Source organism: Meles meles, chromosome 21, assembly GCF_922984935.1.
Source record: "Meles meles chromosome 21, mMelMel3.1 paternal haplotype, whole genome shotgun sequence".
Taxonomy (NCBI): Eukaryota; Metazoa; Chordata; class Mammalia; order Carnivora; family Mustelidae; genus Meles; species Meles meles.
Window position 1 is genome coordinate 15,235,866 of NC_060086.1, and position 14,917 is coordinate 15,250,782.

Below are 14,917 nucleotides of genomic sequence, written 5' to 3' on the forward strand. Positions count from 1 at the left end.
GGTTTTTGGGACATGCATGTGCGGCATAGAGCTGCTGAATGCTTGTTACTGCTTCTCCATGAGGGACCTTGTCATTTCTTTTTCTATATATATTTATTTAAAGATTTTATTTATAATCTGAGAGAGAGAGAAAGAGAGAGTATAAGCAGGGGGAGAGGCAGAGGGATAAGCAGGCTGCCCATTGAGCAGGGACCCGGATGTGGGACTCGACTTGAAGACCTCCGTATCATGACCCGAGTCAAATGCAGACACTTAACCGACTGAGCCACCCAGGTCCCCTTCATATAAATATATATATGTATTTTTTAAGTTTATTAATTTATGTATATAATCTTTATGCCCAACCTGGGTCTTGAACTTACAACCCGGAAATCAAGAGCCCCATGTTCTTCAAAAGAAACCAGCCCAGCACCCCAGCCTCGTCATGTCCTTTAACACAGGTGATGGGAATGTGCCCCCCGATGCAAAACAAGACATCTCTTCTTGTTGTAGAGAGCACCCCAAGACCATCCGCTATCCCACACCCCCAAAAGTCTAAAGCACCCCACAGAAGCAGTTCCAAGTGTGTGAGGGACCCAAATGGGGTGTGCTCTGTTGAGGGTATAGTGGTGAGCAAGGAATGCATGATTCTTGCCACCTTAGAATTACGGCGTTAAGAGAGACAGCATGCAGGAATCAAAGCATCCTGGGAATCATGCAGGAATCAAAGCATCCGTGTTCATAATCTGTGATGGGTTTATCAATCCCAAGCCAGACCCTGCTCCCCTCCAGGGCAGGTGCACTTAATCAATCTAAGGAACAGAACATAGCAGAGTGATACTACATCCCCTCTAAGTCTACGTCCTAAAAATGGTGGTCCTCCACCGGGAGCTCAGTCTCTTCTCTCGGCTTGCTGGCTCTGAACGAAGCTAGCCATCGCATGCCGTAAGGATACTCAAGCAGTCTGTGGCAGGGCCCCAGATTGGGAGCAACGGGACTCCCGGCTGACATTGGCTCCAGGCATCGGCTCCGGGTTGTTCAACAGGAGAGATGGGGGTGGGACCCGCAGCCCCTGCCCCTGTCCCGAGAGAAACCAGACCCGCTCACACCTTGACCTTGGACGTCCAGGCTGCAGAATCGTGAGACCCGTTCCATGGTATTCTGTTACGGTGGCCCTAGCAGACTAGCACAACAGGGAAACGCATACAGTACCCAAAGAAAGACCTAGAAGGAGACACACAAACTGAAAACGGGCTCTGAGAAGGCAAGTAGCATTGGAGATGCTGATTGAAGAAAACTGATCACCGTAGAATCGTGGCGGTAGGTTTGTTACTGGCCTCTTTGAGGTTCTTTCAACTTCTCTATATGTTTTCACATTTCAGAGTAAGTTATTGGGGTGGAGGGAAGGAATAAGGAGCCAGTTTCAAGAGATCCGTCCCCCCCACCCGGGACCACGTGAGTTTCTAAAGAATAAAAAATCTGTGTGTTATCTCAGGTGAATATTGCTAAGTGTCGTGTCATGACTCTGAAAATAAACCAAAGACTCGAGCAAAAAGTGATTAGTCTTGCCTTTCGTATTTTACCTTATACTTCGAGGTAAAATAGTTGGTTCTATCAAGAAGAATTTTAGCTAATAAATGCAAAAGCATCAGCAAAAGTAAGGCAGCAACCTTTCTTGACCCTTATAAAATAAGGGTACAGAAACTCTGTCCCAGGAGGGACGAGGGTCCGAATCTCACATACTGTGTGGTCTATGTTTCTGAATACTGAAGGCTGTAAGTCTCCCTCCCACACTACTTCAGTTATATCCCACAAACTTATGTGGTCTTTCTGTTGAAAATGGTGTTTCTAATTTCCGTGATGATTTCCTCTTGGACCCACAGTTTATTTGGAAATGTGTCATTGATTTCCAAATATTTGAGGATCTTCCAGATAGGTTTCCAAAATGAGTTTCTTGTGCGATGATGTTGTGGCTAGAGAGCATACTTTGTAGGATTCCAGTCCTTTCTAAAATTTGAGATTTGCTTTCTGGCGTAGCGTGACTCACCTTGGTGAAGGTTCCTTGTTGGCTTGGAAAAGGTACTGTGGCCACTGGATGGGGTGTGGTGTGTCAGGTTGAGTGGGTGGACAGCGCTGTTCAAACCTTCAGAAACCTTTCTGGCTCTACCATTGCTCAGAGAGAGATGTTGGAATATCCACTTCTCGTGATGGATTTGTCTATTTCCCCTTTGTCTTGTCCCTTTCTTCCTGGATGTCATGTTCTGTAGGACATGCAGACACACAATGAGGGTGGCTTTGCCTTTTGGATGAATTGACCCCTGTTCCCATTTTAAATACTCCCTTTTCTTCCCGCTATTATGTCCTCTTCTGGAGTCTGCCATGTCTGACTTCCAAGCTGACTTCCAGCTTGCTTTTGATCAGTGTTTGCATGGTGTCCTGCATTCAGCTGTGTCCCCTGGAAAGACATGCTCCATCCAGTCCCAGCCCCCAGGACCTGTGGATGTGACCTTATAGGAAACAGGGTCTTCACAGACATCGGCAAGTTGAGTGGGCCCTAATCCAGTGACCAGTGTCCTCATGAGATGGAGAAAACTTGTACTGATCTCGGAAGGGAAGAGCACGTGAGGATAGAGACACAGGAAGTGATGGATGCCAAGGCCGAGAACGGTCAGGGATTGTGGGCAACCACCAGAAGCTGGAGAGGCCTGGGCAACCGATTCCCTCTCGGAGCCTCCAGAAGAAAAAGTCCACGGACTCCTTGGTTTCGGATGTCCCACATCCAGAACTGAGAGAATAAATTCCTGTTGAACTGCCCAGTCGGTGTTCGCAGTCATCTCTGGATAGCTGGATATTTAAAGGGGGTTTTACAGAGAGCACCTAGTAGGACCTCCCTTTTAATCCAATCTGTTCGTCTTTGCTTTTAACCGGAACATTTATCTCATTTGTGGCGGATGCGGATTACCGTTCGTTTTGGGATTAAGTCCATTTTCCGTCTGTTCTTTGTCCTTCTTTTCCTGGCCTTTTAAACACTTGATGGACTATTCTTACACAAGTGGCAGCAGGCTCCAGGCACCGTAAAGCACCGTACATCGCATAGTTTATCGTAAGCTCTTTCCACGTCCGTACAGAGATCCACGTCCTTTCTCCCCACAAAGTGGATCATCAGAGAACAACTGGGACGTGTGAATGTTCTCCAAATGCGAGTTAAATGTACTCATTTGAGGGAGACCGATAACAGATGATGGTTACCCACAAACCAGGCAAAGGGATGTTTGCTGAGAGAGACCTGCGGTCCGGGGCTGCGTGCTGGCCTTCCTAAGGTAGCATTCCCATTTTCATCTGTTAATGATTAAAGCAGATGACGGAGGTGATGCAATCCTAATTTAACACTTTGCAAAGCGGACGGTCTCCATTCGGAGAACCACGAAATGGGGAGCAAGGCACTAAACTTCCATACAACAAAGAAAACAAGAAGAGAAAAACAGAACCTTTCAGATCAGCCAGGGTCACACAGTCACTCTTGTTTGGGGTCAGAAGGAACAGGGAAGGAAGGAGGGAGTTTGGGGTAGGTGGTGTGTAGGGACTGCGGAGACTGCATTCCTGGGTCCTTGGGCTGCCTGCAGGGACCAGAAGTGACGGCCAGAGTGGCTTCAGGTGTCTTGGGGACAGAAAGTCATCGCAACACCCTATTTTTAAAACTTAAATGCATTTATAGGTGAAATCTAGAGTTCCCACAAAGTCACAAGTTTGATGGGCTAAATGTTCTGCGACATCCCCCCTCGGAGGCCTGGGACTGGGGTGGGAGAAGCCCAGGCAGAGGCCGGGGTGCTTTCCCTTGCCCAGGAGATAATGGGGGGGGAGGAGATTCATTTCATGTCACTGAAACTACATCCTTGCCAGAAAGCGCAGAGATAACAGTAGGTAACTCGGCGGGAGGCAAGGGAGAAGCAGAAGTATTTTCAAGATGGTGGGCCAGGTTCTGAAGGGTGGAGGAACCCGCTGTCCCAGAGGGGACCGACCCTCCCGCCTCAGCTCCCCGCTGTGGACCCACCTGGGCTGCTTTGTCAGCACCGAGGCCCAAACTCAGTGGCCTGAAGGACCGCCCCTAAAAAGAAAGGTGAAATTGAGTTTCGTGTTAGCCAGGTGAGTGGACGCCCGTTCCGGATTTATTGTGACTTGGAAAAACGAAACGAGATGTTTGTGCATGTCTTCCGTACATGAAAGAACGGTGCCCGTGTTACAGGATTTCTTTTCTCCTTCCGTACCTGTGGTTCTCTGTCCCACTGCTGCGAAGAATGAGGAGGTCGGGGCACTGGGGGGCTCCATCGGTGATGCGTCTGCCTTTGGTTCAGTTCATAATCTTGGGGTCCTGGGATCGAGCCCTGCATCAGGCTCCCTGCTCAGTGGTGGGCCTGCTTCTCATTCTCCCTCTGCTGCTCCCCCTGCTTGTGCTCTCTCTCTCCCTGACAAATAGATAAAATCCTTAAAGGAAAAAAAAAAAAAAGAAAAAATGAGGAGGTAGACTGGACAGAGTGGTGGGCAGCAAAGAAAAGATTATTGAGCGATAGCAAAACGATAGTAGGAAGTTCCTGAGGGGGGAGGGAACCTGCGAAGGTGGTCACCTGAGTTTCTAAGTCTCAGAGTTTTTAGGGGCTGTTTTAATCTGATTAACCCTCTCTGTGCCTGTCATCCGATCAGGTTTTTGTCACCTATCTATCGCATGGGAAAGGGCGGAGGGCTCCTTCCTGGGTGGGTGGTGTAAAATCCTTTTAAGGGTGGTTTTCTGGGGCACTGGGACCGCTCAGTGGGTTATCATCTGCTTTTGGCTCAGAGTCCTGGGATCGAGTCCTGTGTCAGGCTCCTTGCTCAGTGGGAGTCCGCTGCTCCCTCTGCCCTCCCACCCCGACTCTCTCTCTCTCTCTCTCTCTCTCTCTCTCGTGGGAGCCTGTGTGTTCTCTCTAATAAATAAATAAGATCTTTAAAAAAAGGTTTCGTGGTGGTTTCCTCTTGGCGGAGGACCCCTTGTCCCTGCCTGCCTTCCAGGGGTCCCTCATCACCTGTCACATAGTCAACTCTCCGATGGCCTGATTTGGGTGATCTGTCCCCAGCCAGCCTGCCGTCCCGTGGCAAGAAACGCACCTGCACATCACGGGGCTTACGGTCTTGGAGCAGTTGGGTGGGTTCAGATAGGTCTGCATATCCAGGAGGCCATGAGGTCTACATATCCAGGAGGCCACGGTCTCCGGCGCTCATCCCTCCCAGAAGGCTCCTCATGCCCCTTTGCCGCTGCACCCCGACCCAGGCACCGCTGCTTTGGAGAGGAGGAAGCCAAGCGGTGAGAAAAGAAAATGAACACAGGAACAAAACAAGCGACTCCGGAGGGAAAATTGAAAACCAGCAGGGTGCTCTCCAAGTTTCTGCTTGCAAAATTGCTTTGTGTGTACGTTCGAAGAGAGGCCAGGTGTTAGAACAGATTTGCACTTTCTCTGTGATTTTTCTATCCAGTTAAAAACAGAACTTCAGTGGGTAGAATCTGAGATCGCAGCCCGTCCCATGGTAGTCAGGTGCTGACGCTCAGAGCGCTGGCGGCCCAACACCGGGCCACTGTGCACACAAGTGACCATCCAGGGAGGGCAATAAACTTCGTCACACCCTTGTCTGTCGTGATAGCTCTATAGTATAGGTTTATATATGATATAACGTAGATCTGTATGGACAAAATATAATGTATGTAGTATTTCATCTGTATATGGTATTTTGTATAATACTTATCACGTAACTAGTAAGATGATTATATGCATGGCATGTTTTATATATTAGAGTATTTATGGTATTTGAGTATACTTATAAAATTATAAAATACTATATATAGTAAACATGCAGAGTAAATACGTAGAGTGATAAATATATAGTAAAATGTATAGTAAATACATATTTATATGTAACATACACAAGCTAACATATAAATTGTATATTATATACTCTCCACATGTTGTGTGAAGTACCACATATAGTAAAATTGTACATCTACAGAGAAAGGCAAGGACATTGTAAATGTAAAAACACACATGCGGTATACAGATATGTCTAGTAAGATATGTGTATCACATATATTAGAAAACATAATGTGTGTTCGTGGTCCTTATTTACATGTCTTTTCCTGGAATTGCACTTTTTTCCCATTATGTTTATTTTTTTTAAAGATTTTTATTTATTTATTTGACAGACAGGGATCACAAGTAGGCAGAGAGGCAGTCAGAGAGAGAGATGGGGAAGCAGGCTCCCGACCGAGCAGAGAGCCCAACGTGGGGCTCAATCCCAGGACCCTGAGATCATGACCGCAGCAGAAGGCAGAGGCTTTAACCCACTGAGCCACCCAGGCGCCCCTCCATTATGCTTATGAGATTAGTTTGTTATCACGTACAAAGCCACAGCTCGCCCATTGCCCTGCTGGCTAGCCTTCCACTGTAGACCACATCCCTCTTTATGCCTCCTCTGGCCCTTGGAAATTTGGGTTGTTTCAGCAGAGGGTCAATCTAGGTCTGGAATGGATGGGGCCAGAGTAGGGCGTCTTCAGCTGTAAGATGATGTCACATTTTTTCCAAACCAGCCAATCTCGGTGGAGACCTCAGAAGAAAGCTCCCACCATCAGTGTGCGTATATTTGAAATTCTCCTAATGATATCATCATTAAGAGGCTGCAGCTTAGGGGGGCCTGGCTGGGTGGCTCAGTGGGGGAGAGCATGCAACTCTTGATCTCCTGGTTGTGAGTTCAAGCCCCATCCTGGGTGTGAAGTCTCCTTAAGAAAACAATGTTAAAGAGGGCGCAGCTCAGTACCAGACGCACAAGAGTTTGGAGCTCCATCGCTGGCCAGGACAGCAGCTCTGCTACCAACCCGGTAAGTGGCCTCGGATGATGGATCCAGATGCTTCTGTGGGCCATAGTCTACTCACCTGCAAAGTGAGGATGAGAATTCTGCTTCGAAGGGCTCTGGGAACCAAAGGGACGTGATAACTAATTCCATTGCCAGATCTTGGCTGGATCCCGTACCGGGGGTGGGGGTGAAAAGATGCTTTGAAGCCTATTATTGGGCGAATGGACAAAACCGACAAGACTTGAATACAAACAGAAGATTAGGTAAGATGTATGAACCCGGTTACGTGTGCTGAAGTTGACAGCTGTTGCTTAGGTGATGTAAGAGAACATCACTCTTCTCAGGCAACCGTCTGGGACTAAGGTGTAACGTGTAAGGTCTGACTCTAAGGTGTAAATACGGTTTGCAAGAGGAAGCAGGTGGGGTTCCGTGGTAGGGCCAGGGAACAGAAGCGGTGGGAAAACCTCAGTCGCTCAGGAAGATTGAGAGCAAGAGCTGCGATTTCTGGGGAGCGCTGGAGCTCGCCAGAGGCCCCAGCAGGTAACAGGTGTTTGGAGAGGTCTGTCGACGTGAGTGCATGATTGAATAAATAAAGGAACGAATGAATCGGTAACTGCATAAAAGATGTGAGATTGGGGCTGGACCACAGTTGGGGAGAACTCCGTGGGTTAATACTGACCTTTTTAGGGACGGCTGGGTGGCTCAGTGGGTCAGGGCCTCTGCCTTCGGCTCAGGTCAAGATCTCAGGATCCTGGGATTGAGCCCGGCATGGGGCTCTCTGCTCAGCAGGGAGCCTGCTTCCTTCCTCTCTCTGCCTGCCTCTCTGCCTGCTTGTGATCTCTGCCTGTCAAATAAAAAATAAATAAAATTAAAAAAAATACTGACCTTTTTATGAAGTTTGATGGGGCCCAACCTGCTCCTAGCACACAGGACATCAGTGCTGTCCAATAAAACTATGTCACATGGGTAACTGGAATTGTCTACCGTACAAGTATAAAAAGAAAAGGTAAAATCTATTTTGATAATGTTTTGTTTAACCCAATGTATTCAAATATTATCACTTTAACATCTACAGTTAAATCAGAACCAAACTTTCAAAATCAGCCAAAGAACATTTATAAATGGAAAATAGTCAACAGCCGTGGGGTTTTTTGGTTCTGTTTTTTGGTGTTTTGTTTTGTTTTGTTTGCATTGTTGAATGACTATTGTGTTTTCTGACCTCTGTCATGGGTCCTCGGAACTTTCTAGAAGAGCCTAGTGGTCCTCGGGGCTGCCGGTCCCGTGTCATCCGGAGTGGCTCCTCCCGTAACTTGATGGAAGACGTGGTTCTGTGGTGGAACTTTGAAGCGGACTGCCCCGTGCTTGGCCTGCTGTCTTGTGGCTGCCTGACCTCTGGATCCTGCCATGCTGGACTGACTACCGAGTCAGGGAGCCCCAGAGTAGGGTCAGCTCTCACATTCATGTTTCGGGCCTTGGGCTGAGCTCACTGGGGAGGCCCGAGTGCAGCTTCTGGGGTAGACATCTGAAGGCAGAGCTAGCTTCTCGCTCAGCAGCTGTGGAAAGCTGCCCTCCCTCAGTGCTGTAGGCCCGCTTCCCCAGGAGCAGGGCCTCGGTGGGGATCCTTGGGCAGGTGGCTGATGAGGGAGTATTCTCAGGGGAGATGGTGAGGAGTGAGAGGGTGCAGAGGATGGCGGGATATGGAGGCCAGCTGAGGCCCAGCCTCACCTGGCTCCCCGGGAGCTCTGCACCTGGAGGCCGAGGGCCAGAGTGAACCCCACGCCAGTGACCTCTAGGCCAAGCATTACCAGGAGGGGGAGCAGGAGCTCAGGCATGGCCTGGGAACAATTTTCCAGAGAAAGGTACAGCGGGATATGGCTGGCCGCAGAGGCTGGGATACACCACGGACCTTGGTGTTTGGCTGGTGCAGGGGACTTGGGGAGAGGGGTGGGGTCACCGAGTAACAGGGACAGAGTAGGGTCTCAATGTGAGAGGATGGAATGTTCTGGAGATGGGTGGTGGGGACGGCTGATCAGCAGTGTCAATGTCCTTAATGCCACTGAGCTGGACACTTGGAAATGGTTCAGATGGTACATTTTATGTTGCACATGTTTTACCACAATAAAATGTTTATTTTTTTTTAAACATTACTATTGAAACCACCATTTCTGGGGCAGTCTTCCGTCTGGGTACCCTTGAACAGGACACTGAGCTGACAGTTTTGGTCTTCGTGGGTGTAGTTTGCGGGGTGGGGTGGGGGGGTCCCCACTCTGTGTAGGGAAGGACGAAGATGTTGCAGAAGCAGCCACTCACCTGCAGAGGGAGCCCTCGGCCCTCCCTTTGCAGCTGAGGCACTAGAGCTGCTGTCCAATCCTTTCCTTTTCAAATTCCTACCATCCTGGGAAGACTGAGCACTTATTTCTCCAGGATATCTCATCTAAAAGGGGCTGACCCTAAGCTCACTGAGTGGGGATGGGGGTGAGGAAGGATAGAGGGACTCAAGAGTTGAATACAGCCCCAAATCCTACAAACGCCTTCCCCCTCTCACTTGACCCAGCCCCTCCCTCTGCCTCCCGCTTCAGACATGCACCTGCTCCAACTGGGGACGTGATCAGCAATCAGTCCCTGTTCAGCTCCAGGGGCCTTGGACACCTTGTTTGTCTCCTCTGCTCCCAGTGCTGACAGCAACATCGGTTGAGAAGCTAACCTCGAAACACAATCATGGGGGGCCGGGGGCAGGGGGAGCATTTCTACCTCGGTCCAACCACACCAGGGTTAGCCAGAACCCAGCTGCCAGGCCCTGCTATGCATGCTTCATACGTGTTAACTCACGATCGCGGGGTCCTCGGGACAGCCGTGGAGGCAGGGATGGCTAGGGTCCCTGCGTGGGGACCGCTCCTCTCCATCGTGTCGGCCTGCATCTGCTGGACACTGAGACTTCTCTGTGCGCCTTCCTAAGGAGGGTTGAGCAAGAACGGACAGCGGATCTCGCGATGAGGTGTCAATCCAGGCACAGACCGACGAATTGACCGAAAACATACGTCTTGGGAGCCAAGCAAGCTGCTCACTGGCTAACAGACTAGTAATTCTCAGGGATGCTGAGATTTACAGAGTGCCTACCGCTGCCCAGGCACTGCTTTCAGCCCTTTCTAAACATCAACCCACTTAGCTTTGGTGGCATTTTTTTTAAACACAAAGAGAAGTGCAGAGTAGTATACGAACACACATTCACCCAGATGCAGATTTTAAGTGTTGGTATTTTGTCATATTTTCCTCAAAAATGTTCTTCCCAAGGAGGGGGAAAAAATAAAACATTCCGTTGGTCCCTTGTCTATCTCTCCCAGATTCCATTTCCTGGAAAGAAGCCATCATGTGTCTATAAATAATATATACATTGTTTCATATTACATTAAATTTTTATTAATTTAGTTGCAAATTTGCAGGAAGTGGTAGGAAAGAAGACAGTTTGCCCCGTTTCTCCTAACGAGGCAAAGCTGCAGTGTCCTGGGCTAACCGGGATGTTGTCATTGACATAAGCACCAATCTTCAGATCCACATCTGCCCCTTATGTCTCCGTCTCCTACTGAACGCGAACAGTATACTATACTAACTTGTCCTTCTGCGACATTGTGTCCTTCTCAGAATCTCTCCATCTCGAACGTTCTGTTCTAGTTCACACGGTGTATAAATATACTGCAATGTATTATTCACTCCATTGACATCAAAGTAGGGTTTAGGGTGGGTTTTTTTTTTTCTGGTGTTATAAATAGCTCTACAGTGAAGACTGTTGTACTTGTTGGCACAGCTATGCTTTAGAGAATGTGACCAGCAGTGGAATTTCCGGGTCCTAAGATACCTGCATTCCGCTTTATTAGACACCCACAAATTGTCTTCCGAAGCGTCTATACCAATTTACACTCACTCCAGCGGTGTCCAAATATTTCTGTTTCTCATCATCTCCTGCGCAGAAGAGGGTCTCTATCTCGTTGTTGTTTGAACTTGCATTTCCCTGAGGTAGGTACATTTCGGATTAAAGCAGAAGAGAAAATTATTAAAGCAATCAAAATCTCCAGGGTTGCTGAGAGAGCAGGCTCGAAGCTAGCCAGGTGGAAACGTGCAGAGGGGCCAAGGTCTTCCCGACGCTGTCCCGTTGCCCAGTCACAGGTGTTAGTGCCCAGCACCATGGACAGTAGCCCCCGGATACTGGTGGAAGCCCACTGCCCTGCCTCCTCTTAGACGTGCGGGTACAGGTGCTATGGGGAATCCTCTCTGCTTCACAACCCCACAGCTTTGAAGGGAAGCCTGGCCAGGCACAGCTGGAAAATGTGTGTCTGATGTTGCACTTTCTTCTTCCTTTATTATTTTTTTTCCAAGTAGGCTCCACACCCAACTTGGAGCCCAACACGGGGTTTGAACTCATGACCCTGAGATCCAGACCTGAGCTGGGACCAAGAGTCAGATGCTTAACCGACGGAGCCACCCAGGCACCCCTGACATTGTGGGAAAAGACTCTCAGAGGAGGGAGTTCCTCAAACACAAAAAGAAAGTTTCCAAATCCCCAATGGCCAACAAATGACAAATGTCCAGTCTACCAAATTAGTAGTAAGTTAAACATTTTTTAATGTTTTTTGGCCTCTCAGATTTCCTTGACAGATGAGTTACCCATGCCTATCTTTTGCTCATACTGAGGGTATGAGCTCTTTATACACTCTGTTTGTGATCTTTAAACCCATTATTTGCATTCCAGTATTTTCTCTCGGCCGTGCCTTGTCTTTTCCCTTTGTCATGCCGGTGCCCACAATTATCAATAGCTGTCTTTATCGCCTGTGTCCCCTGTGCCTCCCGGTTTGAGAATGCAGCTAGATGGGGTATTTAGATTAATTCTGCTGAAAATAAGTAAATTCTAGATAAAATGTAAGAACCATCTGTTACAAGCTTTGAAGAGACTGAAGAGATAACGCAGAATTACTGTACATGGAGCAGGAAGAGCATAAAGGGCGTTTGGCAGCCTGGGTGACTGTGAGCTTCTCCAAATAGCCTCATAGTGCATAGCAGGTTGAAGCCTGGGCTCTGTACCCTCTTGTGAAAATCATAGAGGGGCACCTGGATGGCTCAGTCATTAAGCGTCTGCCTTTGACCCAGGTAATGATCCCAGGGTCCTGGGATGGAGCCCCACATTGGGCTTCCTGCTCGGAAGGAAGCCTACTTCTCCCTTTCCCACTCCCCTTTCTTGTGTTCCCCCTCTTGCTGTGTCTCTCTCTGTCGAATAAATAAATAAAATCTTTTAAAAAAAATCATAGAAAGCCACTGTCCCTTAAAACTTGGAGCCCAAAGGCTATATAAACACACACATATATCTCCAAGGCAAGACGGGAGCAAAATTAAACTTGACCTTTGCCAGCGCAGCGGGGAATTAAAAGGAAAGCTGGCTGGATGCAGCAGAGATGGCCTGGCACCAGCTGGAGAGGACACTTCTCTCTGAGAAGCTCAACCACACACCTGCCCTTGCAAGGAGCTGTAGTGCAAACCCGGAGTCTTAAAACCTTGAGCTTCAAAAGCAGAGTGGTCTCAGACTGGTCATCCCTCTTAGTACCCAATAGAAGCAACTGTAAATTCTTCTTTTTTCCCCAAGGAACAAAGGGGTTTCCTCTCTTTTTCTGGTATCTAGAGGTGACCCTTGAGCTAACTGATGTTCTGTCTTGCACGTTTTCTCGTGTGCTTGTAATATTATACCTTTCCCTTTAAACATGGCTTTGTCTGCTTCTCTTGAGTTCGGATAAGTAGGACTTTCATCATCAATTCCAAATAATCTGTATTTCATCATGCATTATTTTATACTTTCGCACAATAGGAGATTCTTAGCTGGCGGTTTATTACCCGTTTTTATTGAGGTGGAATTTATGTAAAAGAAATGCACATGTCTTATGTAGTAGAGATCAAAGAATTGGGACAATGCCCGTAACAATGTCAGTGCAGCAAATACCCTTATGGAGAGCTAGAACGTTTTTTTGTTTTTGTTTGTTTTGTCTTATTTATTCAACAGAGACAGACACAGTGAGAGAGGGAACACAAGCAGGGGGAGAGGGAGAAGCAGGCTTCCTGCAGAGCAGAGAGCCTAATGTGGGGCTCGATCCCAGGACCCTGGGATCATGACTGGAGCTGAAGGCAGATACTTAACTGTCTGAGCCACCCAGGCGCTCCCAAGCTAGAACATTCTATCAGCCCACACAACTCCCCCGTGCACCCTTCCACAGCACAGAACCACCACCATGCCTTCTTTCATTACAAATTAGACCTCCTTTTACGGGGTCGTCATATAGTTTGGCCTATTGTAGAGTTTGTGACGGATGGAAAAATATATTTAGTTTATGTTGGGCTTTGTTCACTTAGCAAATTGCTTTTGAGATATATCCCTGTTGTTGCCTGTGTCCACAGTCCATTCCTTTTTATTGCTGGGCAGTATTCTGCCATATGACTATGGAATGACTTGTTTACCTGTGCAGCTCAGAATGAACATCTATAGACCAATTAGGGAAGAATTGCCATCCTAACAATATGTCAATACGAATATCTCGGTCTCCTTGAATTACACACTCAGCAATGTTTTATAATTTTCATTGGAGTTTAGCCCATATCTTTAAACATTTATCCATAAATATTTCCCTTTTTTATGCTTTTGGTATTTTTTTAAAGTTTATTTTCCACTTGTGCATGGCTAACATACAGAAATACAATATTTATATTTGATGTCGTGCCTTACTAAATTTTATTACAAATTCTCGTGGCCTCTGTGGATTCCATAGAATTCACTATATATGCTGTCATCTTTTTCTTAAAGATTTTATTTATTTAACAGAGAGAGATACAGCGAGAGCAGGAACACAAACAGGTGGAGTGGGAAAGGGAGAAGCAGGCTCCCCCCGCGCTGAGCAGGGAGCCTGACGTGGGACTCGATCCTAGGACCCTGGGATCATGACCTGAGCTGAAGACAGATGCTTAACTGACTGAGCCACCCAGACACCCCAAGATTTTTTTTTTTTTGAAAGAGAGAATGTGTGCACATGTGTGCACTTTGGGTGGGGAGTGGGAGAGAAGACAAAATGTTAAGTAGGCTCGAGGCCACTGGAGGGCTCCATTCCAGGACCCTGAGATCATGACCTGAGCCAAAATCAAGAGTCCCACGCTTAACTGACCGAGCCAGAAACCCCTTTAAGGATTTTTGTGTCTGCATTCCTGGGGAATAGCATCTATAGTTTCCTTGTGGCATATCAGGATAATTTTCTTCTAATGCCTGTGATTTGGGTATCATGCTTTTACTGCAAAAGTTTGAGGAAACTTTTTTTTTTTAAGATTTTATTTGTTTATTTGTCAGAGAGAGAGAGAGAGAGAGAGTGAGCCCTGGCAGGCAGAGGCAGAGGGAGAAGCAGGCTCCCTGCCGAGCAAGGAGCCCCATGTGGGACTCGATCCCAGGACGCTGGGATCATGACCTGAGCCGAAGACAGCTGCTTAACCAACTGAGCCACCCAAGTGTCCCGGAAACAGTTTTTTTAAGGCGACTTTTTATTGCAGCTTAAGATTCACAAAAAAACCAAAAAACCAAAAACGCACAAAAGGAGGGAGGTACAGTGATTTCGCTTACCCCACTGCACCCACACATGCATTGCCTGTCCCCTTTATCAGCATTCCCCACCAGAATTATGTGCTCACTGCCAGGAGTGAACCTGGCCTGACTCATTACACAGTCAAGGTCCGTAGTTTACCCGAGGGTTCGCGCTGGATGCTGTGGATTCTATGCATTTGGACACGTCGGGAAAATGGCGGGCTTCTCAGTTTCATTTGGCATCTGTCTGTTGCTAGGATACGGAGACACAGTCTGTAAATTCCCTTGCTCTTGTCTAGGGGGTGGTGGTGGACGGTATGGGTCCCTCTCATTCCCTAGATACTTCCACATACACGTTCCTTTCCAGTTTTCGTGCTGTTTTCGTCTTGCCCCGTCTGTGGGCGAGGACTCCCAGGCAGTGTGGACTAGAAGCGAGAGCGACCAACTCACCTTCTGGCTAATCCCAG